Consider the following 27,115-nt stretch of genomic DNA (forward strand, 5'->3'; position numbering starts at 1 on the left):
ATTGCATCTCCCCAGAACATCGACTCTCCCCAAAACACATTGCATTACCCGCATCACATCAAATTGCATCGCCCACAGCACATCACATCGAATCACATCGCCCCAGCACATCGCATCGCCCCCAGCATATCACATCACATTGCCCCAGCACATAGAATCGCATCTCCCCAGCACATCGAATCGCAACTCCCCCAGCACATTGAATCACCCCCAGCACAACGCATCGCCCAAAGCACATTGCATTGCCCAAAGCACATTGCATCACCCCCAACACATCAAATCGCATCAGCACATCGAATCTCTTCATCCCAACACATCAAATCCCATCGCCCAAACGCAGAACATCGAATCACCCCCAGCACATCACATCGAATCGCATCACCCCAGCACATCGCATCGCCCCCAGCATATGGCATCACATCGAATTGCATCTCCCCCAAGCACATCGAATCGCATCTCCCCCAGCACATCGCATCTCACAAAGCACATTGCATCACCCGCAACACATCGAATCGCATCGCCCCCAGCACATCACATCGAATCGCATCGCCCCAGCACATCACATTGCTCCCAGCACATAGAATCGCATCTCCCCAGCACATCGAATCGCATCACCCCCAGCACATCGAATTGCATCTCCCCCAGCACATCGAATCACATCTCCCCAGCACATCGAATCACCCCCAGCACATCGCAACGCCCAAAGCACATCGCATCGCCCCAGCACATCGAATCGCATCTCCCCAGAACATCGAATCGCATAACCCCCAGCACATTGCATCACCCCAGCACATCGAATCGCCCCCAGCACATCACATTGGCCCCAGCACAACGAATCGCATCTCCCCAGCACATCGCATCGCCCAAAGCACATTGCATCACCCCCAAAACATCGAATCGCATCAGCACATCGAATCGCTTCGCCCCAACATATCGAATCCCATCGCCCAATCGCATTGCATCTCCCCAGAACATCGACTCTCCCCAAAACACATTGCATTACCCGCATCACATCAAATCGCATCGCCCACAGCACATCACATCGAATCACATCGCCCCAGCACATCGCATCGCCCCCAGCATATCACATCACATTGCCCCAGCACATAGAATCGCATCTCCCCAGCACATCGAATCGCAACTCCCCCAGCACATTGAATCACCCCCAGCACAACGCATCGCCCAAAGCACATTGCATCGCCCAAAGCACATTGCATCACCCCCAACACATCGAATCGCATCAGCACATCGAATCTCTTCATCCCAACACCTCGAATCCCATCGCCCAAACGCAGAACATCGAATCACCCCCAGCACATCACATCGAATCGCATCACCCCAGCACATCGCATCGCCCCCAGCACATGGCATCACATCGAATTGCATTTCCCCCAAGCACATCGAATCGCATCTCCCCCAGCACATCGAATCACCCCCAGCACATCGCATCTCACAAAGCACATTGCATCACCCGCAACACATCGAATCGCATCGCCCCCAGCACATCGCATCGAATCGCATCGCCCCAGCACATCACATTGCTCCCAGCACATAGAATCGCATCTCCCCAGCACATCGAATCGCATCTCCCCAGCACATCGAATTGCATCTCCCCCAGCACATCGAATCACATCTCCCCAGCACATCGAATCACCCCCAGCACATCGCAACGCCCAAAGCACATTGCATCACCCCCAACACATCGAATTGCATCAACACATCGAATCGCTTCACCCCAACACCTAGAATCCCATTGCCCAATCGCATCACATATCCCCAGAACATCGAATCGCCCCCAGCACATCACATCGCATCGCCCCAGCACATCACAGCACATCGCAGCACATCGAATTGCATCAGCACATCGAATCGCTTCGCCCGAACACATCGAATCCCATCGCCCAATCACATCTCCCCAGAACATCGAATCGCCCCAAAGCCCATTGCATTACCCACAACGCCATACATCAGAGTCCCACTTTATAGCAGAGTATCGCCCCCTTGCATCAGAGTGTGGCAGAGTGCCCCCTTACACATACACTATATTGTCAAAAGTATTGGGACACCTGCCTTTACACACGAACACACACAAACTTTAATGGAATATCAGTCTTCGTCCATAGGGTTCAATATTTAGTTGCCACACTCTTTGCAGGTATAACAGCTTCAACTATTCTGGGAAGGCTGTCTACAAGGTTTAGGAGTGTGTCTATGGGAATATTTGACCATTCTTCCAATAGTACATTTGTGAGGTCAGGCACTGATGTTGGACGAGAAAGGCCCATCTCGCAGCCTTCACTCTATTTCACCCCAAAGGTGTTCTATTGGGTTGAGGTCAGGACTCTGCATTCCAGTCACCCCAAACTGCACTCCAGTCATTCCTCCACCCCAAACACGCTCATCCATGTCTTTATGGATCTTGCTTTGTGCACTGGTCCAAAACACTTGGTGGAGGGGGGATTATGGTGTGGTGTTGTTTTTCAGGGGTTGGGCTTGGCCCCTAAATTCCAGTGAAGGCAACACTTAAGGTGTCAGCATACCAAGAAATGTTGGACAATTTCATGCTCTCAACTTTGTGGGAAGTTTGAGGAAGGCCCCTTTCTGTTCCAACATGACTGTGCACCAGTGTACAAAGCATAATCCATAAAAGACATGAATGAGCGAGTTTGGGGTGGAGGAGCTTTACTGGGCTGGACAGATTCTTGACCTCAACCCAATAGAACACCTTTGGGATGAATTAGAGCAGAGAATCCCGAGCCAAGCCTACTCGTCCACATCAGTGCCTGACTTCACAAATGCTCTTCCTTGAAGAATGGTCAAACATTCCCAAAGACACACACCTAAACCTTGTGGTCAGCCTGCCCAGAAGAATTGAAGCTGTTGTAGCTGCAAAAGGGTGGGCCAACTCAATAGTGAATCCTCATTGACCACCAAGGGGAGACGTGCTGCCCATCATTGAGCACCAAGGGGAGACGTGCTGCCCATCAGTGACCACCAAGGGGAGACGTGCTGCCCATCATTGACCACCAAGGGGAGACGTGCTGCCCATCATTGACCACCAAAGGGAGACATGCTGCCCATCATTGACCACCAAGGGGAGACATGGTGCCCATCATTGACCACCAAGGGGAGACATGCTTGCCCATTGACCACCAATGGGATTAACGTGCCCTGGAGTTGAAGGCTAAATGCATCTTTAAAGAAAAATAAATGTATAAAATTAAGAAAAAATGTGTACCCTTCACTTACTTTAGACGATGATTTAATTTTTTTTTACTGGTTATATGTTTTGAGTTACAGAGGAGGTCTAGGGCTAGAATTATTGCTCTCGCTCTAACGTTCGCAGCGATACCTCACATGTGTGGTTTGAACACCGTTTTCATATGTGGGCGGGACTTATGTGGGCGGGACTTATGTATGCGTTCGCTTCTGCATGCGAGCACATGTAAACATCCCTTGTAATAGGAATATGGCATGACAGGTCCTCTTTACAGTGAGATATGGGGTCAATAAGACCCCACATCTCACCTCTAAGCTGGGAAGCCTGAAAAAAAAAAAAAGATTCTGGCTTTGATCGTATTGGCGAGTCGGTATAAGCACCGGAGGGCGGCGGGAGAGGGGGTGTCTATGGGTATCACCGACTATGGCTGGGTATCTCCGAGTATGGCTGGGTATCTCCGAGTATGGCTGGGTATCTCTGAGTTTGGCTGGGTATCTCCGAGTATGACTGGGTATCTCAGAGTATGACTGGGTATCTCAGAGTATGACTGGGTATCTCAGAGTATGACTGGATATCTCAGAGTATGGCGTTGCAGAGTATTGCGTTGCAGAGCATTGCAGGGTATTGGCGGGTGTTGCAGAGCATTGCAGAATGTTGCAGGGTATTGGCGGGTGTTGCAGAGTATTGCAGAGTGTTGCAGGGTATTGGCGGGTGTTGCATAGCATTGCAGAGTGTTGCAGGGTATTGGCAGGTGTTGCAGGGTATTGCAGAGTGTTGCATGGTATTGCAGGGTGTTGCAGGGTATTGGCGGGTGTTGCAGAGTGTTGCAGGGTATTGGAGGGTGTTGCAGAGCATTGCAGAGTGTTGCAGGGTATTGGCGGGTGTTGCAGAGCATTGCAGAGTGTTGCAGGGTATTGGCAGGTGTTGCAGAGCATTGCAGGGTGTTGCAGAGCATTGCAGAGTGTTGCAGGGTATTGGCGGGTGTTGCAGGGTATTGGCGGGTGTTGCAGGGTATTGCAGGGTGTTGCAGGGTATTGGCGGGTGTTGCAGGGTATTGGTGGGTGTTGCAGAGCATTGCAGAGTGTTGTTGCAGGGTATTGCAGAGTATTGTTGCAGGGTGTTGCAGGGTATTGGCGGGTGTTGCAGAGTGTTGCAGGGTATTGGCGGGTGTTGCAGAGCATTGCAAAGTGTTGCAGGGTATTGGCGGGTGTTGCAGAGCGTTGCAGGGTGTTGCAGAGCATTGCAGGGTATTGGCGGGTGTCGCAGAGCATTGCAGAGTGTTGTTGCAGGGTATTGCAGAGTGTTGTTGCAGGGTATTGCAGAGTATTGCAGCAGAGTATTGCAGAGTAATGGCAGGGTATGATGCGGTTAATTTTCGGTGAGCAGCGATGTGGGCACTGCAGATGCAGTCCACAGCACTGCTGACACCGATCTCTTCCCCCTCCGCTGTACCGATCGGTTTGTTTACAAGTGATCACTCCGTCATTTGATGGAGCGATCACGTGGACCCGGCAGTCAAGGATGCTCTTGAGTGCGCGCCCCAGGGGTCATATTTGTTTGCTTGTTTGCCGAGGTGACCATCTTAGCGTTTGTCAAGAGGGTTGAGAGTGGTCAGCAAGACTGCCACATCACCACATCACTGGTCCCTCTCAACCCTCTTGACAAACGCCAAGATGGTCACCTCGGCAAACAAGCAGAAAAATAAAACAGGTCGTCGACGCCAACAATATATTAAAAAAAAGCCTACGGCACCTGGTATTCCCAAGTAGTCTCCCATCAAGGTACTAACCAGGCCCGACCCTGCTTAGCATCCAAGATCAGATGAGATCAGGCACATTACAGGTGATGTGGCCGTAGGCGATTTTGGTGGCCACTCTCAACCCTCTTGACAAACACCAAGATGGTCAGCTTGGCAAACAAGTAGAAAAATAAAACAAGTCGTCGACGCCAACAACATATTAAAAAAAAGCCTACGGCACCTGGTATTCCCAGGGGGTCTCCCATCCAGGCTCTAACCAGGCCCGACCCTGCTAAGCCTCCGAGATCAGATGAGATTGGTTGCTTTCAGGGAGATGTGGCCGTATTCAATCGCATTGGGCACTCGCAATCCTCTTGAAAAACGCCAAGATGTTAACCTTGGTAAACAAGGGAAAATAACAAGTCACCCAAAAAAAAAAAAAGACTTGCACTTTGAGTGAGCGGTGGGCGATGCTTCCGACGTCACTCAAGGAAGTGACTTTGGCACAGCACTTCTCTGTTCTGCCCGCCTGAGAGGATCAGGTAAGGGGCTGCCGCATGGCAGCTTACAAATTCGTTATTATTTATTCAGCGCCGCCGCCGGTACCCCCTCCACATCCACAGGGTTACTATGGTGGTCGCACTCGGCAGCATACCCCAACCCCCTTCACCCCCCTTGCTAAAAATGATTTAAAGAAAAAGTGTTATTATCGGTGGCCGGCAGCATACACCCCCCCCAAAAAGCTTTAAAAAAAGGGTTATTAATAATAACCCTTTTAAAAAAAAATCTTGTCTAAGGGGGGGGGGTTATGCTGCCAACCACCGATAATAACCCTTATTTTTAAAATCTTGTTTAGCAGGGGGGTGGGGGGGGGGTAAAAACTGCCGACCACCGATATTAACCCATTTTTTAAAATCTTGTTTGGGGGGGCAGGTATGGGGGTTAATGCTGCAGACCACCGATAATAACCCTTTTTTTTTAAATCCTGTTGAGGGGGTATGCTGCCGACCACCAATAATAACTTATTATCGATGTTTGGCAGCATACCCCCCAAACAAGATTTAAAAAAAAGGGTTATTATCGGTGGTCGGCAGCATACTCCCCCCAAACAAGATTTACAGGTTGTAGATATGTGCTATTTACAGGATGCAGATATGTGCGATTTACAGAATGCAGATATGTGCGATTTACAGAATGTGATTTACAGAATGCAGATGTGCAAATTAGAGCATGCAGATATGTGCGATTTACAGAATGCAGATGTGTGATTTACAGAATGCAGATATGTGCGATTTACAGAATGCAATTTACAGAATGCAGATATGTGCGATTTACATGTTGCAGAATGCAGATATGGGCAATTTATAGGTTGCAGAATGCAGATATGTGAAATTTACAGGTTGCAGAACGCAGTTATGTGCGATGTATAGAATGCAGATATTTGCAATTTACAGGTTGTAGAATGCAGTTATGTGCGATTTACAGAATGCAGATATGTGTGATTTACAGGTTGCAGAGGGTAGATATGTGTGATTTACAGGTTGTAGATATGTGCTATTTACAGGCTGCAGATATGTACGATTTACAGAATGCAGATATGTGCGATTTACAGAATGTGATTTACAGAATGCAGATATGTGCTATTTACAGGTTGTAGATATGTGCAAGTTACAGGTTGTAGATATGTGCAATTTACAGAATGCAGATGTGTGATTTACAGAATGCGGATATGTGCGATTTACAGAATGCGATTTACAGAATGCAGATATGTGTGATTTACATGTTGCAGAATGCAGATATGGGCAATTTACAGGTTGTAGAACGCAGTTATGTGTGATTTACAGAATGCAGATATGTGCAACGCCAAAAAATAAATAAAAAAGAAACCTACGGCACTAGGTATTCCTAGGGGGTCTCCCACCCAGGTTCTAACCAGGCCCGACCCTGCAAAGCCTCCGAGATCAGATGAGATCGGTTGCTTTCAGGGAGATGTGGCCTTAGGCATTCGCTTTGGGCACCCTGAACACTCTTGAAAAACGCCAAGATGGTCACCTTGGTAAACAAGGGAAACAAAGTCAACGCCAAAAAAAAAAGAAAAAAAGAAGCCTTTGCCACCTGGTATTCCCAGGCAGTCTCCCATCCAGGTACCATCCAGGCCTGACCCTGCTTAGCCTCTGAGATTAGACAAGATTGGTTGCTTTCAGGGTGATGTGGCCATAGGCAATTTTTTTGGACATCCTGAATCATCTTGACAAACGCCAAGATAGTCACCTTGTGAAACAAGGGAAAAAAACAAGTAAATGCAAAAAAAGAAAAGAAGCACAGGGGCCTGGTATTCCCAGGCGGTCTGCTATCCAGGTATTAACCAGGCTCAGCCCCTGATTAGCCCCCGAGGTGAGACAAGATGGGGCTCTTTCAAGGTGATGTGGCCATAGCCAATCTTTATGGACATCCTCAACCCCCTTGACAAACACCAAGATTCACCTTGGGAAACAAGGGAAAAAATAAGTCAACGCCCCAAAAAAATAAAATAAAAAAAAAGGAAACCTACAGCACCTTGTATTGCCAGGCGGTCTCCCATCCAGGTACTTACCAGGCCCGACCCTACTCATAGGCAATCTCTTTGGGCACCCTCATCCCTCTTGACAAAGCAAAGATGGTCACTAGGCCCGACCCTGCTTAGCCTCCGAGATTAGCTGAGATTGGGCGCTTTCATGGTGATATGGCCCGTAAGCAATCTCTTGGGCATCCTCAACCCTCTTTGACAAACGCCAAGATGGTCACCTTGAGAAACAAGGGAAAAAAACAAGCCAATGCCAAAAAAAAAGAAGCCTATGGCACCTGGTATTCCCAGGCGGTCTGCCATCCAGGTACTAACAAGGCCTGAACCTGCTTAGCCTCTGAGATCAGACACTTTCAGGGTGATGAATCCATAGACAATCTCTTTGGGCACCCTCAACCCTCTTCACAAACGCCAAGATTGTCACCATGGAAAACAAAAAAAAGTCAATGGCAAAAAAAAGACGCCTAGAGCACCTGGTATTCCCAGGCGGTCTCCCATCCAATTACTAACCAGGCCTGCCACTACTTAGTCTCCGAGATCAGATGAGATGGTGCGCTTTCAGGGTGATGTGGCCGTAGGCAATCTCTTTGTGCACCTTCAATCCTCTTGACAAATGCCAAGATGGTATCCATGGGTAAAAAGAGAAAAAAAGAAAAGAAACCTACAGCACCTAGTATTCCCAGGCGGTCTCCCATCTACGTACTAACCAGGCCCACCCCTACTTCTCCTCAGAGATGCGACGAGATGGGGCGCTTTTAGGGTGATGTGGCTGTAGACAATCTCTTTGGGCACCCTCAGCCCTCTTGACAAACGCTACGATGGTCACCTTGGAAAACAAGGGAAAAAAACAAGTTGATGGCAAAAAAAAAAGAAATTTACGGCACTTGGTATTCCCGGGGGTCTCCCATCCAGGTTCTAACCAGGCCCAACCTAGCCTCTGAGATCAAACGAGATTGGTTGATTTCAGGGCGTCGTGGCCATAGGCAATCTCTTTGGGCACCCTCAACCCTCTTGACAAGCACCAAGGTCACCTTGGGAAACAAGGGAAAAAAACAAGTCAATGCCAAAAAAAACAAAAAGAAGCCCGTGGCACTGGGTATTCCCAGGAGCAGTGGAGGCCCGTCCATAGGGGGCGCCCGCGCGCCACCCCCCCCCCCATTTAGTAAAAAAAATCCCCCAAAAAAATCCATATTGACCATATTGGCGTTTGTCAAGAGGGTTGAGAGTGCCGAGCTAGATTCCCTATGGCCACATCACCATGAATGTTCCCAATCTCGTCTAATCTCAGATGCTAAGCAGGGTCGTGCCTGGTTAGTACCTGGATGGGAGCCCGCCTGGGAATACGAGGTGCTGTTGGCTATTTTTTTTTTTATATGTTGGCGTAAACGACCTCTTCTATTTTTCTGCTTGTTTGCTGAGGTGTACATTTTGGCGTTTGTCAAGAGGGTTGAGAGTGGAAAGCAAGATTGCCTACGGCAACATCACCCTGAATGCGCCCGATCTCATCTGATCTCAGATGCTAAGTAGTGTCAGGTTTGGTTTTTTTATATGTTGTTAACATCAACGACCTATTTAATTTTTTTGCTTGTTTGCCGAGGTGACCATCTTTGTGTTTGTCAAGAGAGTTGAGAGTGGCTAGCAAGATCCCAATGGCCACATTACCCTGAATGTGCCCAAGCTTGTCTGATCTTGGATGCTAAGCAGGGTCGGGCGTGGTTGTTACCTGGATGGGAGACCGCCTAAGAATACAAGGTACTGGAGGCTTTTTTTTATATGTTGGTGGCGTCGACGACCTGTTTCTTTTTTGATTGTTTGCCGAGGTGACCATCTTGGCATTTGTCAAGAGGGTTGAGAGTTGCCATCAAGATCCCCTACGGCCACATCACCCTGAATGCGCCCGATACCATCTGATCTTGGATGCAAAGCAGGGTCGGGCCTGGTTAGTACCAGGATGGGAGACCGCCTGGTAATACCAGGTGCCGTAGGCTAATTTTTAATATGTTGTTGGCGTCGACAACCTGTTTTAATTTTCAGCTTGTGTGCTGAGTTGACCATCTTGGCGTTTGTCAACAGGGTTTGGAGTGACCAGCAAGATGGCCTATGGCTAAATCACTCTGAACGTGCCCAATCTCAGATGCTAAGCAGGGTCTGGACTGGTTAGTACCTGAATGGGAGACTGCCTGGGAATACCTGGTGCCGTAGGCTTTTTTTAATATGTTGGCATCGACGACCTGTTTATTTTTCTGCTTGTTTGCCGAGGTGACCATCTTGGTGTTTGTCAAGAGGGTTGAGAGTGGCTGCAAGAACCCATTTGGCCACATCACCCTGAATGCACCGATCTCATCTGATATCGATTGCTAAGCAGGGTCAGGACTGGTTAGTACCTGAATGGGAGACCGTCTGGGAAGACCAGGTGCCGTAGGCTTTTTTTAATATGTTTTTGGCGACCTGTTTTATTTTTCTGCTTGTTTGCTGAGGTGACCATCTTGGCGTTTGTCAAGAGGGTTTAGAGTGACCAGCAAGATGGCCTACAGCTACATCACCCTGAATGCGCCCGATCTCGTCTGATTGTGGATGCTAAGCAGGGACGTGCCTGGTTAGTACCTGGATGGGAGACTGCCGGAGAATACCAGGTGCCGTGGGCTTTTTTTTATATGTTGGCATCGATGACCTGTTTTATTTTACTGCTTGTTTGCCGAGGTGACCATCTTGGCGTTTGTCAAGAGGGTTGTGAGGGGCCATCAAGATTCTACAGCCCCATCACCTGGAATATGCCTGATCTCAGATGCTAAGCAAGGTTGGGCCTGGTTAATACCTTGATGGGAGACCGCTTGGGAATACCAGGTGCTGTAGGCTTTTTTTTATTATGTTGTTGGCGTCAATGACTTGTTTTATTTTTCTGCTTGTTTGCCGAGATGACCATCTTGGCATTTGTCAAGAGGGTTGAGAGTGGCCAGCAACATTGCCTATGGCCACATCACCCTGAATGCACCCGATCTTGTCTGATCTTGAATGCTAAGCACGGTCAGGCCTGGTTAGTACCTGGATGGGAGACCGCCTGGGAATGAACAAATGAATATAATACTTGTATAGTGCACAATGTGAACTGAATTGCCTCTAGGCGCTGTGGCGAGCATTGATCATCTGCTAAAAGAGGAAGGTCTTGAGTTTTTTCCTAAAAGCCAGGTGATTTTCTTCCAGGCGGATGTTGATTGGTAGAGCATTCCATAGCCGAGGCCCTTGGACAGCGAATCTCCGATCCCCCTTGGATTTAAGACTGCGGTTTGGTGTGTAATGATTTATTTTCTCCATTAGGTATTGCGGAGCTTCTCTATGCACGCATTTGTGGGTGAGGCAAAGGGTCTTGAACGTGATCCGATTTTTTACGGTTAGCCAATGTAAGCTCCTCAGCGAAGGAGAGATGGATTCCCAGGGTTTTTTTCCTGTTATCAGCCTTGCCGCCGTGTTTTGGATCAGTTGTAATCGCGCAAGTTGATATTGTGGTAATCCTATGTAAAGCGAATTTGCGTAGTCCAGTGGTGAATTAATGATTGTTCCAACTACCACTGCTTTGTCATTCTTTGGGATAAAAGGGATGAGTCTGCGAAGCATGCACAGCAGATGGTGAGATCCACTGACTACTGCTCCTATATGCGCATCCATTGACATTTGTGCGTCTAAAATAACCCAGAGACTCTTCGCTTTGGTCTTTGGGGAGATAGTCTGCCCAAAAACGGTTGGTGGAGACCAGGAGGTTTTGGTTTCAAGCTTATGATTTGGGTGTAAGATAAGAAGCTCTGTCTTTGATTCGTTCAGCTGGATATAAAATTAAGAAAAAATGTGTACCCTTCACTTACTTTAGACGATGATTTACATTTTTTTTACTGGTTATATGTTTTGAGTTACAGAGGAGGTCTAGGGCTAGAATTATTGCTCTCGCTCTAACGTTCGCAGCAATACCTCACATGTGTGGTTTGAACACCGTTTTCATATGTGGGCGGGACTTATGTATGTGTTCGCTTCTGCATGCGAGCACATGGGGACAGGGGCGCTTTAAAAAAAAAAATGTATTGTTCATTTTACTTTATTTATTTTAGTTTGACTTTTTTTCCCCCCAAAAAAATTTTTTGATCACTTTTATTCCTATTACAAGGAATGTAAACATCCCTTGTAATAGGAATATGGCATGACAGGTCCTCTTTACAGTGAGATATGGGGTCAATAAGACCCCACATCTCACCTCTAAGCTGGGAAGCCTGAAAAAAAAAAAAAGATTCTGGCTTTGATCGTATTGGCGAGTCGGTAGAAGCACCGGAGGGCGGCGGGAGGGGGGGTGTCTATGGGTATCACCGACTATGGCTGGGTATGGCTGGGTATCTCCGAGTATGGCTGGGTATCTCTGAGTATGGCTGGGTATCTCCGAGTATGACTGGGTATCTCCAAGTATGACTGGGTATCTCAGAGTATGGCGTTGCAGAGTATTGCGTTGCAGAGCATTGCAGGGTATTGGCGGGTGTTGCAGAGCATTGCAGAATGTTGCAGGGTATTGACGGGTGTTGCAGAGTATTGCAGAGTGTTGCAGGGTATTGGCGGGTGTTGCAGAGCATTGCAGAGTGTTGCAGGGTATTGGCAGGTGTTGCAGGGTATTGCAGAGGGTTGCAGGGTATTGGCGGGTGTTGCAGAGTGTTGCAGGGTATTGGTGTTGCAGAGCATTGCAGAGTGTTGCAGGGTATTGGCGGGTGTTGCAGAGCATTGCAGAGTGTTGCAGGGTATTGGCAGGTGTTGCAGAGCATTGCAGAGTGTTGCAGGGTGTTGCAGAGCATTGCAGAGTGTTGCAGGGTATTGGCGGGTGTTGCAGAGCATTGCAGAGTGTTGCAGGGTATTGGCAGGTGTTGCAGAGCATTGCAGAGTGTTGCAGGGTGTTGCAGAGCATTGCAGAGTGTTGCAGGGTATTGGCGGGTGTTTCAGGGTATTGGCGGGTGTTGCAGGGTATTGCAGGGTGTTGCAGGGTATTGGCGGGTGTTGCAGGGTATTGGCGGGTGTTGCAGAGCATTGCAGAGTGTTGTTGCAGGGTATTGCAGAGTGTTGTTGCAGGGTGTTGCAGGGTATTGCAGGGTATTGGCGGGTGTTGCAGAGCATTGCAGAGCAATGCAGGGTGTTGCAGAGCATTGCAGGGTGTTGCAGGGTATTGGCAGGTGTCGCAGAGCATTGCAGAGTGTTGTTGCAGGGTATTGCAGAGTGTTGTTGCAGGGTATTGCAGAGTATTGCAGCAGAGTATTGCAGCAGAGTATTGTAGAGTATTGAAGCAGAGTAATGGCAGGGTATGATGGGGTTAATTTTCGGTGAGCAGCGATGTGGGCACTGCAGATGCAGCCCACAGCGTTGCTGACACAGATCTCTTCCCCCTCCGCTGTACCGTTTCGGTTTGTTTACAAGTGATCACTCCGTCATTTGATGGAGCGATCACGTAGACCCGGCAGTCAAGGATGCTCTCGAGTGCGCGCCCCAGGGGGCGCGCGAGAGCGGAATTCTGGGAGGACGTCATATGACGGCCTCCCAGAGTTAAACAACCGCCCAGTAGCCATCATTCGGTTATGGGCCGGTTGTTAAGTGGTTAAAGACTCATTAGCAGAGCTAATTCATACAACTCCCTCCCTGCAAGACATGCTTAGGGGTCAAACGTCAGAAATGACTAACCAGGGTCAATCATCCGCGGACCCAGCAGGCACTTCTTCAACCCCGCCTCCCTTATCTGCTGGGGACAGTGCCGAGCGTCGAAGTCCTGTTTAATTTTTCTGCTTGTTCTGCCAAGCAGACAAACAGAACAGGTCGTCGACGCCAACAACATACTAAAAAAATGCCTACTGCACCTGGTATTCTCAGGCGGTCTCCCATCCAGGTACTAACCAGGCCTGACCCTGCTTAGCATCCGAGATCAGATGAGATCGGGCGCATTCAGGGTACTGTGGGCATAGGCAAACTTTTTGGCCACTCTAAACCCTCTTGACAAACGCCAAGATGGTCACTGTTATCTGGGGACTGCTTACCTATGGCTTTCTTGCGGAACCAGGCTCGTCCACCTGACAGGCATCTATATACATGTGCCCAGAGATCAAGCTCATCTCCGAGATAATTCCACCCAGCTGAATTCTGGACGGCTGTTTTTTCTTTTCTTTTCTTTTTTCTTTTTTGGTTATAGTTATGGTTCTAAAAGTTACTATGATGCATCTGTTAATTGTTTTTTGATTCACATGTTTCAACCGACTGACTTAAGGTGACATTGGCCCTTTCTCGGTACGCACAAACCAACATCCCTCCACATCATTCACTCTAACATGCAGACACACAAACTATTTAAGGAAAATGTCATCGGTTTCCACACGCTCTGGGATAAACATCCCATTCCCTCACAAGCTTGCCAAGGTGACCATCTTGGCGTTTGTCAAGAGGGTTGAGAGTGGCCAACAATATCGCCTACGGCCCCAACACCCGGAATATGCCTGATATCGTCTGATCTCAGATGCTAAGCAGGGTCGGGCCTGGTTAGTACCTTGATGGGAGACCGCTTGTGAACACTAGGTGCCGTAGGCTTTTTTTTTAATATGTTGTTGGCGTCAACGACCTGTTTTATTTTTTTGCTTGTTTACTGAGGTGACCATCTTGGCGTTTGTGAAGAGGATTTAGAGTGGCCAGAAAGTTTGCCTACGGCCACAACACCCTGAATGCACCTGATCTCGGATGCTAAGCATCGTTGGGCCTGCTTAGTACCGGGATGGGAGACCGCCTAGGAATACCATGTGCTGTAAGCTTTTTTTTAATATGTTGTTGGCGTCGACGACCTGTTTTATTTTTCTGCTTGTTTGCCGCTGTACCGATCGGTTTGTTTACAAGTGATCACTCCGTCATTTGATGGAGCGATCACGTGGACCCGGCAGTCAAGGATGCTCTTGAGTGCGCGCCCCAGGGGTCATATTTGTTTGCTTGTTTGCCGAGGTGACCATCTTAGCGTTTGTCAAGAGGGTTGAGAGTGGTCAGCAAGATTGCCACATCACCACATCACTGGTCACTCTCAACCCTCTTGACAAATGCCAAGATGGTCACCTCGGCAAACAAGCAGAAAAATAAAACAGGTTGTCGACGCCAACAACATATTAAAAAAAAGCCTACGGCACCTAGTATTCCCAAGTAGTCTCCCATCCAGGTACCAACCAGGCCCGACTCTGCTTAGCATCCAAGATCAGATGAGATCAGGCACATTCCGGGTGATGTGGCCATAGGCGATTTTGGTGGCCACACTCAACCCTCTTGACAAACACCAAGATGGTCAGCTTGGCAAACAAGTAGAAAAATAAAACAAGTCGTCGACGCCAACAACATATAAAAAAAAGCCTACGGCACCTGGTATTCCCAGGGGGTCTCCCATCCAGGCTCTAACCAGGCCCGACCCTGCTAAGCCTCCGAGATCAGATGAGATTGGTTGCTTTCAGAGAGATGTGGCCGTATTCAATCGCTTTGGGCACTCGCAATCCTCTTGAAAAACGCCAAGATGTTAACCTTGGTAAACAAGGGAAAATAACAAGTCAACACCCAAAAAAAAAAAAAAAGACTTGCACTTTGAGTGAGCGGTGGGCGGTGCTTCCGACGTCACTCAAGGAAGTGACGTTGGCACAGCACTTCTCTGTTCTGCCCGCCTGAGAGGATCAGGTAAGGGGCTGCCGCATGGCCGCTTACAAATTCGTTATTATTTATTCAGCGCCTCCGCCGGTACCCCCTCCAAATCCACAGGGTTACTACGGTGGTCGCACTCGGCAGCATACCCCAACCCCCTTCACCCACCCTGCTAAAAAAGATTTAAAGAAAAAGTGTTATTATCGGTGGCCGGCAGCATACATCCCCCCCCAAAAAGCTTTAAAAAAAGGGTTATTAATAATAACCCTTTTAAAAAAAAACCTCTTGTCTAGGGGGGGGGGGGGGCTATGCTGCCAACCACCGATAATAACCCTTATTTTTAAAATCTTGTTTAGCGGGGGGGGGGGGGGGGGGTAAAAACTGCCAACCACCGATATTAACCCTTTTTTTTACATCTTGTTGGGGGGTTTGCTGCCGACCACCAATAATAACTTATTATCGATGTTTGGCAGCATATCCCCCAAACAAGATTTAAAAAAAAAGGGTTATTATCGGTGGTCGGCAGCATACTCCCCCCAAACAAGATTTACAGGTTGTAGATATGTGCTATTTACAGGTTGCAGATATGTGTGATTTACAGAATGTGATTTACAGAATGCAGATGTGCGATTTACAGCATGCAGATATGTGCGATTTACAGCATGCAGATATGTGCGATTTACAGAATGCAGATGTGTGATTTACAGAATGCAGATATGTGTGATTTACAGAATGCAGATATGTGCGATTTACAGAATGCAATTTACAGAATGCAGATATGTGCGATTTACATATTGCAGAATGCAGATATGGGCAATTTATAGGTTGCAGAATGCAGATATGTGAAATTTACAGGTTGCAGAACACAGTTATGTGCGATTTTTAGAATGCAGATATGTGTGATTTACAGGTTGCAGAGGGTAGATATGTGTGATTTACAGGTTGTAGATATGTGCTATTTACAGGCTGCAGATATGTACGATTTACAGAATGCAGATATGTGCGATTTACAGAATGCAGATATGTGCTATTTACAGGTTGTAGATATGTGCAATTTACAGGTTGTAGATATGTGCGATTTGTATGTTGTAGATATGTGCAAGTTACAGGTTGTAGATATGTGCAATTTACAGAATGCAGATGTGCGATTTACAGAATGCAGATATGTGTGATTTACAAGTTGCAGAATGCAGATATGGGCAATTTACAGGTTGCAGAATGCAGATATGTGCAATTAACAGGTTGCAGAACGCAGTTATGTGCGATTTACAGAATGCAGATATTTGCAATTTACAGGTTGCAGAATGCAGTTATGTGCGATTTACAGAATGCAGATATGTGTGATTTACAGGTTGCAGAAGGCAGATATGTGTGATTTACAGGTTGCAGAATGCAAATATGTGCGATTTACAGGTTGTAGAAAAGGTGCCTGATCTGGTTATACACAAGATAGGCATGATTCATCTGCTTTAGTAGAGCCCAGTGTATAATGTGCAGCCTGGTATATGATGTTGATTCAATAAGGGGTGTGGCTTGTGATAAGTGGGGGGGGGGGAATCTGAGGGGGTGTGGTCTTGCGCCCCCCCATCCTAAAACTTCACCAACCGTCACTACACAGGAGGTCTCCCATTTGTTACTGACCAGGTCAGACGCTCCACAGCCTCCGAGATCAGACAAGATCGAGCACTTTCAGGGTGATGTGGCCATAGGAAATCTCTTTTGGCACCCTCAACCCTCTTGACAAACACCAAGATGGTCACCTTGGGAAACAAAAGACAAAAAAACAAGTCAACGCCAAAAAATAAATAAAAAAGAAACCTACGGCACTAGGTATTCCCAGGGGGTCTCCCACCCAGGTTCTAACCAGGCCCGACCCTGCAAAGCCTCCGAGATCAGATGAGATCGGTTGCTTTCAGGGAGATGTGGCCTTAGGCAATCGCTTTGGGCACCCTGAACACTCTTGAAAAACGCCAAGATGGTCACCTTGGTAAACAAGGGAAACAAATTCAACGCCAAAAGAAAAAGAAAAAACAAAGCCTATGCCACCTGGTATTCCCAGGCAGTCTCCCATCCAAGTACCATCCAGGCCTGACCCTGCTTAGCCTCTGAGATTAGACAAGATTGGTCTCTTTCAGGGTGATGTGGCCATAGGCAATTTATTTGGACACCCTGAACCATCTTGACAAACGCCAAGATAGTCACCTTGTGAAACAAGGGAAAAAAACAAGTAAATGCAAAAGGCGCGCACTCGAGAGCATCCTTGACTGCCGGGTCTACGTGATCGCTCCATCAAATGACGGAGTGATCACTTGTAAACAAACCGAACGGTACAGCGGAGGGGGAAGAGATCTGTGTCAGCAGCGCTGTGGGCTGCATCTGCAGTGCCCACATCGCTGCTCACCGAAAATTAACCCCATCATACCCTGCCATTACTCTGCAATACTCTGCTTCAATACTCTACAATACTCTGCTGCAATACTCTGCAATACCCTGCAACAACACTCTGCAATACCCTGCAACAACACTCTGCAATGCTCTGCGACACCTGCCAATACCCTGCAACACCCTGCAATGCTCTGCAACACCCTGCAATGCTCTGCAATGCTCTGCAACACCCGCCAATACCCTGCAACACCCTGCAATACCCTGCAACACCCTGCAACAACACTCTGCAATACCCTGCAACAACACTCTGCAATGCTCTGCAACACCCGCCAATACCCTGCAACACCCGCCAATACCCTGCAACACCCTGCAATACCCTGCAACACCCGCCAATACCCTGAAACACCCGCCAATACCCTGCAACACTATGCAATGCTCTGCAACACCCTGCAACACTCTGCAATGCTCTGCAACACCTGCCAATACCCTGCAACACTCTGCAATGCTCTGCAACACCCGCCAATACCCTGCAACACTCTGCAATGCTCTGCAACACCCGCCAATACCCTGCAACACTCTGCAACACCCGCCAATACCCTGCAACCCTCTGCAATACCCTGCAACACCTGCCAATACCCTGCAACACTCTGCAATGCTCTGCAACACCCGCCAATACCCTGCAACACTCTGCAATACTCTGCAACACCCGTCAATACCCTGCAACATTCTGCAATGCTCTGCAACACCCGCCAATACCCTGCAATGCTCTGCAACGCAATACTCTGCAACGCCATACTCTGAGATATCCAGTCATACTCTGAGATACCCAGTCATACTTGGAGATACCCAGTAATACTCGGAGATACCCAGCCATACTCAGAGATACCCAGCCATACTCGGAGATACCCAGCCATACCCAGCCATAGTCGGTGATACCCATAGACACCCCCCCCTCCCGCCGCCCTCCGGTGCTTCTACCGACTCGCCGATACGATCAAAGCCAGAATCTTTTTTTTTTTTCAGGCTTCCCAGCTTAGAGGTGAGATGCGGGGTCTTATTGACCCCATATCTCACTGTAAAGAGGACCTGTCATGCCATATTCCTATTACAAGGGATGTTTACATTCCTTGTAATAGGAATAAAAGTGATCAAAAAAATTTTTTGGGGGGAAAAAAAGTCAAACTAAAATAAATAAAGTAAAATGAACAATAATTTTTTTTTTTTAAAGCGCCCCTGTCCCCATGTGCTCGCATGCTGAAGCGAACACATACATAAGTCCCGCCCACATATGAAAACGGTGTTCAAACCACACATGTGAGGTATTGCTGCGAACGTTAGAGCGAGAGCAATAATTCTAGCCCTAGACCTCCTCTGTAACTCAAAACATATAACCAGTAAAAAAAATGTAAATCATCGTCTAAAGTAAGTGAAGGGTACACATTTTTTCTTAATTTTATATCCAGCTGAACGAATCAAAGACAGAGCTTCTTATCTTACACCCAAATCATAAGCTCGAAACCAAAACCTCCTGGTCTCCACCAACCGTTTTTGGGCAGACTATCTCCCCAAAGACCAAAGCGAAGAGTCTCTGGGTTATTTTAGACGCACAAATGTCAATGGATGCGCATATAGGAGCAGTAGTCAGTGGATCTCACCATCTGCTGTGCATGCTTCGCAGACTCATCCCTTTTATCCCAAAGAATGACAAAGCAGTGGTAGTTGGAACAATCATTAATTCACCACTGGACTACGCAAATTCGCTTTACATAGGATTACCACAATATCAACTTGCGCGATTACAACTGATCCAAAACACGGCGGCAAGGCTGATAACAGGAAAAAACCCTGGGAATCCATCTCTCCTTCGCTGAGGAGCTTACATTGGCTAACCGTAAAAAATCGGATCACGTTCAAGACCCTTTGCCTCACCCACAAATGCGTGCATAGAGAAGCTCCGCAATACCTAATGGAGAAAATAAATCATTACACACCAAACCGCCGTCTTAAATCCAAGGGGGATCGGAGATTCGCTGTCCAAGGGCCTCGGCTATGGAATGCTCAACCAATCAACATCCGCCTGGAAGAAAATCACCTGGCTTTTAGGAAAAAACTCAAGACCTTCCTCTTTTAGCAGATGATCAATGCTCGCCACAGCGCCTAGAGGCGATTCAGTTCACATTGTGCACTATACAAGTATTATATTCATTCATTCATTTGTTCATTCCCAGGCGGTCTCCCATCCAGGTACTAACCAGGCCTGACCGTGCTTAGCATTCAAGATCAGACAAGATCGGGTGCATTCAGGGTGATGTGGCCATAGGCAATGTTGTTGGCCACTCTCAACCCTCTTGACAAATGCCAAGATGGTCATCTCGGCAAACAAGCAGAAAAATAAAACAAGTCATTGACGCCAACAACATAATAAAAAAAAGCCTACAGCACCTGGTATTCCCAAGCGGTCTCCCATCAAGGTATTAACCAGGCCCAACCTTGCTTAGCATCTGAGATAAGGCATATTCCAGGTGATGGGGCTGTAGAATCTTGATGGCCCCTCACAACCCTCTTGACAAACGCCAAGATGGTCACCTCGGCAAACAAGCAGTAAAATAAAACAGGTCATCGATGCCAACATATAAAAAAAAGCCCACGGCACCTGGTATTCTCCGGCAGTCTCCCATCCAGGTACTAACCAGGCACGTCCCTGCTTAGCATCCACAATCAGACGAGATCGGGCGCATTCAGGGTGATGTAGCTGTAGGCCATCTTGCTGGTCACTCTAAACCCTCTTGACAAACAGGTCGCCAAAAACATATTAAAAAAAGCCTACGGCACCTGGTCTTCCCAGACGGTCTCCCATTCAGGTACTAACCAGTCCTGACCCTGCTTAGCAATCGATATCAGATGAGATCGGTGCATTCAGGGTGATGTGGCCATATGGGTTCTTGCAGCCACTCTCAACCCTCTTGACAAACACCAAGATGGTCACCTCGGCAAACAAGCAGAAAAATAAACAGGTCGTCGATGCCAACATATTAAAAAAAGCCTACGGCACCAGGTATTCCCAGGCAGTCTCCCATTCAGGTACTAACCAGTCCAGACCCTGCTTAGCATCTGAGATTGGGCACGTTCAGAGTGATTTAGCCATAGGCCATCTTGCTGGTCACTCCAAACCCTGTTGACAAACGCCAAGATGGTCAACTCAGCACACAAGCTGAAAATTAAAACAGGTTGTCGACGCCAACAACATATTAAAAATTAGCCTACGGCACCTGGTATTACCAGGCGGTCTCCCATCCTGGTACTAACCAGGCCCGACCCTGCTTTGCATCCAAGATCAGATGGTATCGGGCGCATTCAGGGTGATGTGGCCGTAGGGGATCTTGATGGCAACTCTTAACCCTCTTGACAAATGCCAAGATGGTCACCTTGGCAAACAATCAAAAAAGAAACAGGTCGTCGACGCCACCAACATATAAAAAAAAAGCCTCCAGTACCTTGTATTCTTAGGCGGTCTCCCATCCAGGTAACAACCACGCCCGACCCTGCTTAGCATCCAAGATCAGACAAGCTTGGGCACATTCAGGGTAATGTGGCCATTGGGATCTTGCTAGCCACTCTCAACTCTCTTGACAAACACAAAGATGGTCACCTCGGCAAACAAGCAAAAAAATAAAATAGGTCGTTGATGTTAACGACATATTAAAAAAAGCCTACAGCACCTGTGATTCCCAGGCGGTCTCCCATCCAGGTACTAACCAAGCCTGACACTGCTTAGCATCTGAGATCAGATGCGATCAGGCGCATTCAGGGTGATGTTGCCGTAGGCAATCTTGCTGTCCACTCTCAACCATCTTGACAAACGCCAAGATGTTCACCTCAGCAAACAAGCAGAAAAATGGTTGTTAACATATTAAAATAACACCAACGGCACCTCGTATTCCCAGGCAGACTCCCATCCAAGTACTAACCAGGCACGACCCTGCTTAGCAGGAACATTCATGGTGATGTGGCTATAGAGGATCTTGCTTGCCACTCTCAACCCTCTTGAAAAATGCCAAGATGGTCACCTCAGCAAACAAGCATCAAAATAAAATAGGTCGTTGACGTCAACAACATATTAAGAAAAGCCTACGGCACCTAGTATTCCCAGGAAGTCTGGCATCCAGGTACCAACCAGGCCTGACACTGCTTAGCATTCCGAGATCAGACGAGATCGGGAACATTCATGGTGATGTGGCCGTAGGGGATCTTGCTAGCCACTCACAACCCTCTTGACAAACACTCAGCAAACAAGCAGAAAAATTAAATAGGTAGTTGATGTTAACAACATATTAAAAAAAAGCCTACGGCATCTGGTATTACCAGGCGGTCTCCCATCCAGGTACTAACCAAGGCGGACGCTGCTTAGCATCCGAGATCAGATGAGATCGGGCGCATTCAGGGTGATGTTGCCATAGGCAATCTTACTGTCCACTCTCAACCCTCTTGACAAACACCAAGATGGTTACCTCAGCAAACAAGCAGAAAAAAAGAACAGGTCATTGACGCCAACAACATATTAAAAAAAAGCCAACGGCACCTGGTATTCCAAGGCGGTCTCCCATCCAGGTACTAACCAGGCACGACGCTGCTTAGCATCCGAGATCAGACAAGATCAGGCGCATTCTGGGTGATGTTGCCTTAGGCAATCTTGCTGGCAACTCTCAACCCTCTTGACAAACGCCAAGATGGTCACCTCGGCAAACAAGCAGAAAAATAAAACCGGTCGTCGACGCCACCAACATATTTAAAAAAAAGCCTACGGTACCTGCTATTCTTAGACGGTCTCCCATCCAGGTACTAACCAGGCCCCGACCCTGCTTAGCATCCGAGATCAGACTAAATCGGGTGCATTCAGGGTGATGTAGCCATAGGCCGTCTAGCTGGCCACTTTAAACCCTCTTGTCAAACGCCAAGATGGTCACCTCGGCAAACAAGCAGAAAAATAAAACAGGTCGTCAACGCCAACAACATATTTAAAAATAGCCTACGGCACCTGGTATTCATAGGCACTCTCCCTTTCAGATACTAACCAGGCCCGACATTGCTTAGCATCTGATATCAGACGAGATCGAGCGGATTCTGGGTGATGTGGCCATAGGCGATCTTGCTGGCCTCTCTCAACCCTCTTGGCAAACACAAAGATGGTCACCTCGGCAAACAAGCAGAAAAATAAAATAGGGCGTTGATGTTAACAACATATAAAAAAAACAAACCTGACACTACTTAGCATCTTAGATCAGATGAGATCGGGCGCATTCAGGGTGATGTTGCCGTAGGCAATCTTGCTTTCCACTCTCAACCCTCTTGACAAATGCCAAAATGTACACCTCAGCAAACAAGCAGAAAAATAGAAGAGGTCGTTTACGCCAACATATTAAAAAAAAAAATAGCCAACAGCACCTCGTATTCCCAGGTGGGCTCCCATCCAGGTACTAACCAGGCACGACCCTGCTTAGCATCTGAGATTAGACAAGATTGGGAACATTCATGGTGATGTGGCCATAGGGAATCTAGCTCGGCACTCTCAACCCTCTTGACAAACGCCAATATGGTCAATATGGATTTTTTTGGGGGATTTTTTTTACTAAATGGGGGGGTGGCGCCCCCTATGGACGGGCCTCCACTGCTCCTGGGAATACCCAGTGCCACGGGCTTCTTTTTGTTTTTTTTGGCATTGACTTGTTTTTTTCCCTTGTTTCCCAAGGTGACCTTGGTGCTTGTCAAGAGGGTTGAGGGTGCCCAAAGAGATTGCCTATGGCCACGACGCCCTGAAATCAACCAATCTCGTTTGATCTCAGAGGCTAGGTTGGGCCTGATTAGAACCTGGATGGGAGACCCCCGGGAATACCAAGTGCCGTAAATTTCTTTTTTTTTGCCATCAACTTGTTTTTTTTCCCTTGTTTTCCAAGGTGACCATCGTAGCGTTTGTCAAGAGGGCTGAGGGTGCCCAAAGAGATTGTCTACAGCCACATCACCCTAAAAGCGCCCCATCTCGTCGCATCTCTGAGGAGAAGTAGGGGTGGGCCTGGTTAGTACGTAGATGGGAGACCGCCTGGGAATACTAGGTGCTGTAGGTTTCTTTTCTTTTTTTCTCTTTTTACCCATGGATACCATCTTGGCATTTGTCAAGAGGATTGAAGGTGCACAAAGAGATTGCCTACGGCCACATCACCCTGAAAGCGCACCATCTCATCTGATCTCGGAGACTAAGTAGTGGCAGGCCTGGTTAGTAATTGGATGGGAGACCGCCTGGGAATACCAGGTGCTCTAGGCGTCTTTTTTTTGCCATTGACTTTTTTTTGTTTTCCATGGTGACAATCTTGGCGTTTGTGAAGAGGGTTGAGGGTGCCCAAAGAGATTGTCTATGGATTCATCACCCTGAAAGTGTCTGATCTCAGAGGCTAAGCAGGTTCAGGCCTTGTTAGTACCTGGATGGCAGACCGCCTGGGAATACCAGGTGCCATAGGCTTCTTTTTTTTTTGGCGTTGGCTTGTTTTTTTCCCTTGTTTCTCAAGGTGACCATCTTGGCGTTTGTCAAAGAGGGTTGAGGATGCCCAAGAGATTGCTTAGGGGCCATATCACCATGAAAGCGCCCAATCTCAGCTGATCTCGGAGGCTAAGCAGGGTCGGGCCTAGTGACCATCTTTGCTTTGTCAAGAGGGATGAGGGTGCCCAAAGAGATTGCCTATGAGTAGGGTCGGGCCTGGTAAGTACCTGGATTAGAGACCGCCTGGTGCTGTAGGTGCTGTAGGTTTCCTTTTTTTTTATTTTATTTTTTTGGGGCGTTGACTTATTTTTTCCCTTGTTTCCCAAGGTGAATCTTAGTGTTTGTCAAGGGGGTTGAGGATGTCCAAAAAGATTGGCTATGGCCACATCACCTTGAAAGAGCCCCATCTTGTCTCACCTCGGGGGCTAATCAGGGGCTGAGCCTGGTTAATACCTGGATGGCAGACCGCCTGGGAATACCAGGCCCCTGTGCTTCTTTTCTTTTTTTGCCTTTACTTGTTTTTTTCCCTTGTTTCACAAGGTGACTATCTTGGCGTTTGTCAAGATGATTCAGGATGTCCAAAGAAATTGCCTATGGCCACATCACCCTGAAAGCGACCAATCTTGTCTAATCTCAGAGGCTAAGCAGGGTCAGGCCTGGATGGTACCTGGATGGGAGACTGCCTGGGAATACCAGGTGGCAAAGGCTTTTTTTCTTTTTTTTTGGCGTTGACTTTGTTTCCCTTGTTTACCAAGGTGACCATCTTGGCGTTTTTCAAGAGTGTTCAGGGTGCCCAAAGCGATTGCCTAAGGCCACATCTCCCTGAAAGCAACCGATCTCATCTGATCTCGGAGGCTTTGCAGGGTCGGGCCTGGTTAGAACCTGGGTGGGAGACCCCCTAGGAATACCTAGTGCCGTAGGTTTCTTTTTTATTTATTTTTTGGCGTTGCACATATCTGCATTCTGTAAATCGCACATAACTGCGTTCTACAACCTGTAAATTGCCCATATCTGCATTCTGCAACATGTAAATCACACATATCTGCATTCTGTAAATCGCATTCTGTAAATCGCACATATCCGCATTCTGTAAATCACACATCTGCATTCTGTAAATTGCACATATCTACAACCTGTAACTTGCACATATCTACGACATGCAAATCGCACATATCTACAACCTGTAAATTGCACATATCTACAACCTGTAAATAGCACATATCTGCATTCTGTAAATCACATTCTGTAAATCGCACATATCGGCATTCTGTAAATCGTACATATCTGCAGCCTGTAAATAGCACATATCTACAACCTGTAAATCACACATATCTACCCTCTGCAACCTGTAAATCACACATATCTGCATTCTGTAAATCGCACATACCTGTCCCCATGTGCTCGCATGCAGAAGCGAACACATACATAAGTCCCGCCCACATATGAAAACGGTGTTCAAACCACACATGTGAGGTATTGCTGCGAACGTTAGAGCGAGAGCAATAATTCTAGCCCTAGACCTCCTCTGTAACTCAAAACATATAACCAGTAAAAAAAATGTAAATCATCGTCTAAAGTAAGTGAAGGGTACACATTTTTTCTTAATTTTATATCCAGCTGAACGAATCAAAGACAGAGCTTCTTATCTTACACCCAAATCATAAGCTCGAAACCAAAACCTCCTGGTCTCCACCAACCGTTTTTGGGCAGACTATCTCCCCAAAGACCAAAGCGAAGAGTCTCTGGGTTATTTTAGACGCACAAATGTCAATGGATGCGCATATAGGAGCAGTAGTCAGTGGATCTCACCATCTGCTGTGCATTCTTCGCAGACTCATCCCTTTTATCCCAAAGAATGACAAAGCAGTGGTAGTTGGAACAATCATTAATTCACCACTGGACTACGCAAATTCGCTTTACATAGGATTACCACAATATCAACTTGCGCGATTACAACTGATCCAAAACACGGCGGCAATGCTGATAACAGGAAAAAAACCCTGGGAATCCATCTCTCCTTCGCTGAGGAGCTTACATTGGCTAACCGTAAAAAATCGGATCACGTTCAAGACCCTTTGCCTCACCCACAAATGCGTGCATAGAGAAGCTCCGCAATACCTAATGGAGAAAATAAATCATTACACACCAAACCGCAGTCTTAAATCCAAGGGGGATCGGAGATTCGCTGTCCAAGGGCCTCGGCTATGGAATGCTCTACCAATCAACATCCGCCTGGAAGAAAATCACCTGGCTTTTAGGAAAAAACTCAAGACCTTCCTCTTTTAGCAGATGATCAATGCTCGCCACAGCGCCTAGAGGCAATTCAGTTCACATTGTGCACTATACAAGTATTATATTCATTCATTCATTTGTTCATTCCCAGGCGGTCTCCCATCCAGGTACTAACCAGGCCTGACCGTGCTTAGCATTCAAGATCAGACAAGATTGGGTGCATTCAGGGTGATGTGGCCATAGACAATGTTGCTGGCCACTCTCAACCCTCTTGACAAATGCCAAGATGGTCATCTCGGCAAACAAGCAGAAAAATAAAACAAGTCATTGACGCCAACAACATAATAAAAAAAAGCCTACAGCACCTGGTATTCCCAAGCGGTCTCCCATCAAGGTATTAACCAGGCCCAACCTTGCTTAGCATCTGAGATCAGGCATATTCCAGGTGATGGGGCTGTAGAATCTTGATGGCCCCTCACAACCCTCTTGACAAACGCCAAGATGGTCACCTCGGCAAACAAGCAGTAAAATAAAACAGGTCATCGATGCCAACATATAAAAAAAAGCCCACGGCACCTGGTATTCTCCGGCAGTCTCCCATCCAGGTACTAACCAGGCACGTCCCTGCTTAGCATCCACAATCAGACGAGATCGGGCGCATTCAGGGTGATGTAGCTGTAGGCCATCTTGCTGGTCACTCTAAACCCTCTTGACAAACGCCAAGATGGTCACCTCAGCAAACAAGCAGAAAAATAAAACAGGTCGCCAAAAACATATTAA

General features: G+C 47.4%; 19 pseudogenes; 4 read left to right on the forward strand and 15 right to left on the reverse strand.

The window, feature by feature from the left end:
* Positions 1 to 4,960: 4,960 nt before the first annotated feature.
* Positions 4,961 to 5,079, reverse strand: LOC143957669 (5S ribosomal RNA; annotated as a pseudogene).
* A 108-nt stretch (positions 5,080 to 5,187) lies between these two features.
* Positions 5,188 to 5,306, reverse strand: LOC143957491 (5S ribosomal RNA; annotated as a pseudogene).
* Positions 5,307 to 6,842: 1,536 nt separating this feature from the next.
* Positions 6,843 to 6,961, reverse strand: LOC143957629 (5S ribosomal RNA; annotated as a pseudogene).
* Positions 6,962 to 9,390: 2,429 nt separating this feature from the next.
* On the forward strand, positions 9,391 to 9,509 carry LOC143957474 (5S ribosomal RNA; annotated as a pseudogene).
* A 538-nt stretch (positions 9,510 to 10,047) lies between these two features.
* LOC143957598 (5S ribosomal RNA) lies at positions 10,048 to 10,166 on the forward strand (annotated as a pseudogene).
* Positions 10,167 to 13,379: 3,213 nt separating this feature from the next.
* LOC143957449 (5S ribosomal RNA) lies at positions 13,380 to 13,498 on the reverse strand (annotated as a pseudogene).
* A 495-nt stretch (positions 13,499 to 13,993) lies between these two features.
* Positions 13,994 to 14,112, forward strand: LOC143957439 (5S ribosomal RNA; annotated as a pseudogene).
* A 569-nt stretch (positions 14,113 to 14,681) lies between these two features.
* LOC143957338 (5S ribosomal RNA) lies at positions 14,682 to 14,800 on the reverse strand (annotated as a pseudogene).
* A 107-nt stretch (positions 14,801 to 14,907) lies between these two features.
* Positions 14,908 to 15,026, reverse strand: LOC143957541 (5S ribosomal RNA; annotated as a pseudogene).
* A 1,978-nt stretch (positions 15,027 to 17,004) lies between these two features.
* Positions 17,005 to 17,123, reverse strand: LOC143957532 (5S ribosomal RNA; annotated as a pseudogene).
* Positions 17,124 to 20,215: 3,092 nt separating this feature from the next.
* On the reverse strand, positions 20,216 to 20,334 carry LOC143957600 (5S ribosomal RNA; annotated as a pseudogene).
* Positions 20,335 to 20,394: 60 nt separating this feature from the next.
* LOC143957649 (5S ribosomal RNA) lies at positions 20,395 to 20,512 on the reverse strand (annotated as a pseudogene).
* Positions 20,513 to 20,831: 319 nt separating this feature from the next.
* Positions 20,832 to 20,950, reverse strand: LOC143957486 (5S ribosomal RNA; annotated as a pseudogene).
* A 331-nt stretch (positions 20,951 to 21,281) lies between these two features.
* LOC143957671 (5S ribosomal RNA) lies at positions 21,282 to 21,400 on the reverse strand (annotated as a pseudogene).
* A 514-nt stretch (positions 21,401 to 21,914) lies between these two features.
* LOC143957507 (5S ribosomal RNA) lies at positions 21,915 to 22,033 on the reverse strand (annotated as a pseudogene).
* A 108-nt stretch (positions 22,034 to 22,141) lies between these two features.
* On the reverse strand, positions 22,142 to 22,260 carry LOC143957499 (5S ribosomal RNA; annotated as a pseudogene).
* Positions 22,261 to 22,369: 109 nt separating this feature from the next.
* On the reverse strand, positions 22,370 to 22,489 carry LOC143957380 (5S ribosomal RNA; annotated as a pseudogene).
* Positions 22,490 to 24,907: 2,418 nt separating this feature from the next.
* LOC143957630 (5S ribosomal RNA) lies at positions 24,908 to 25,026 on the forward strand (annotated as a pseudogene).
* Positions 25,027 to 26,899: 1,873 nt separating this feature from the next.
* On the reverse strand, positions 26,900 to 27,018 carry LOC143957601 (5S ribosomal RNA; annotated as a pseudogene).
* Positions 27,019 to 27,115: the final 97 nt, after the last annotated feature.

The sequence above is a fragment of the Lithobates pipiens genome, unplaced genomic scaffold (assembly GCF_037356315.1).
Source record: "Lithobates pipiens isolate NorthernLeopardFrog02 unplaced genomic scaffold, aLitPip1_a1.2 Scaffold_52, whole genome shotgun sequence".
Taxonomy (NCBI): domain Eukaryota; kingdom Metazoa; phylum Chordata; class Amphibia; order Anura; family Ranidae; genus Lithobates; species Lithobates pipiens.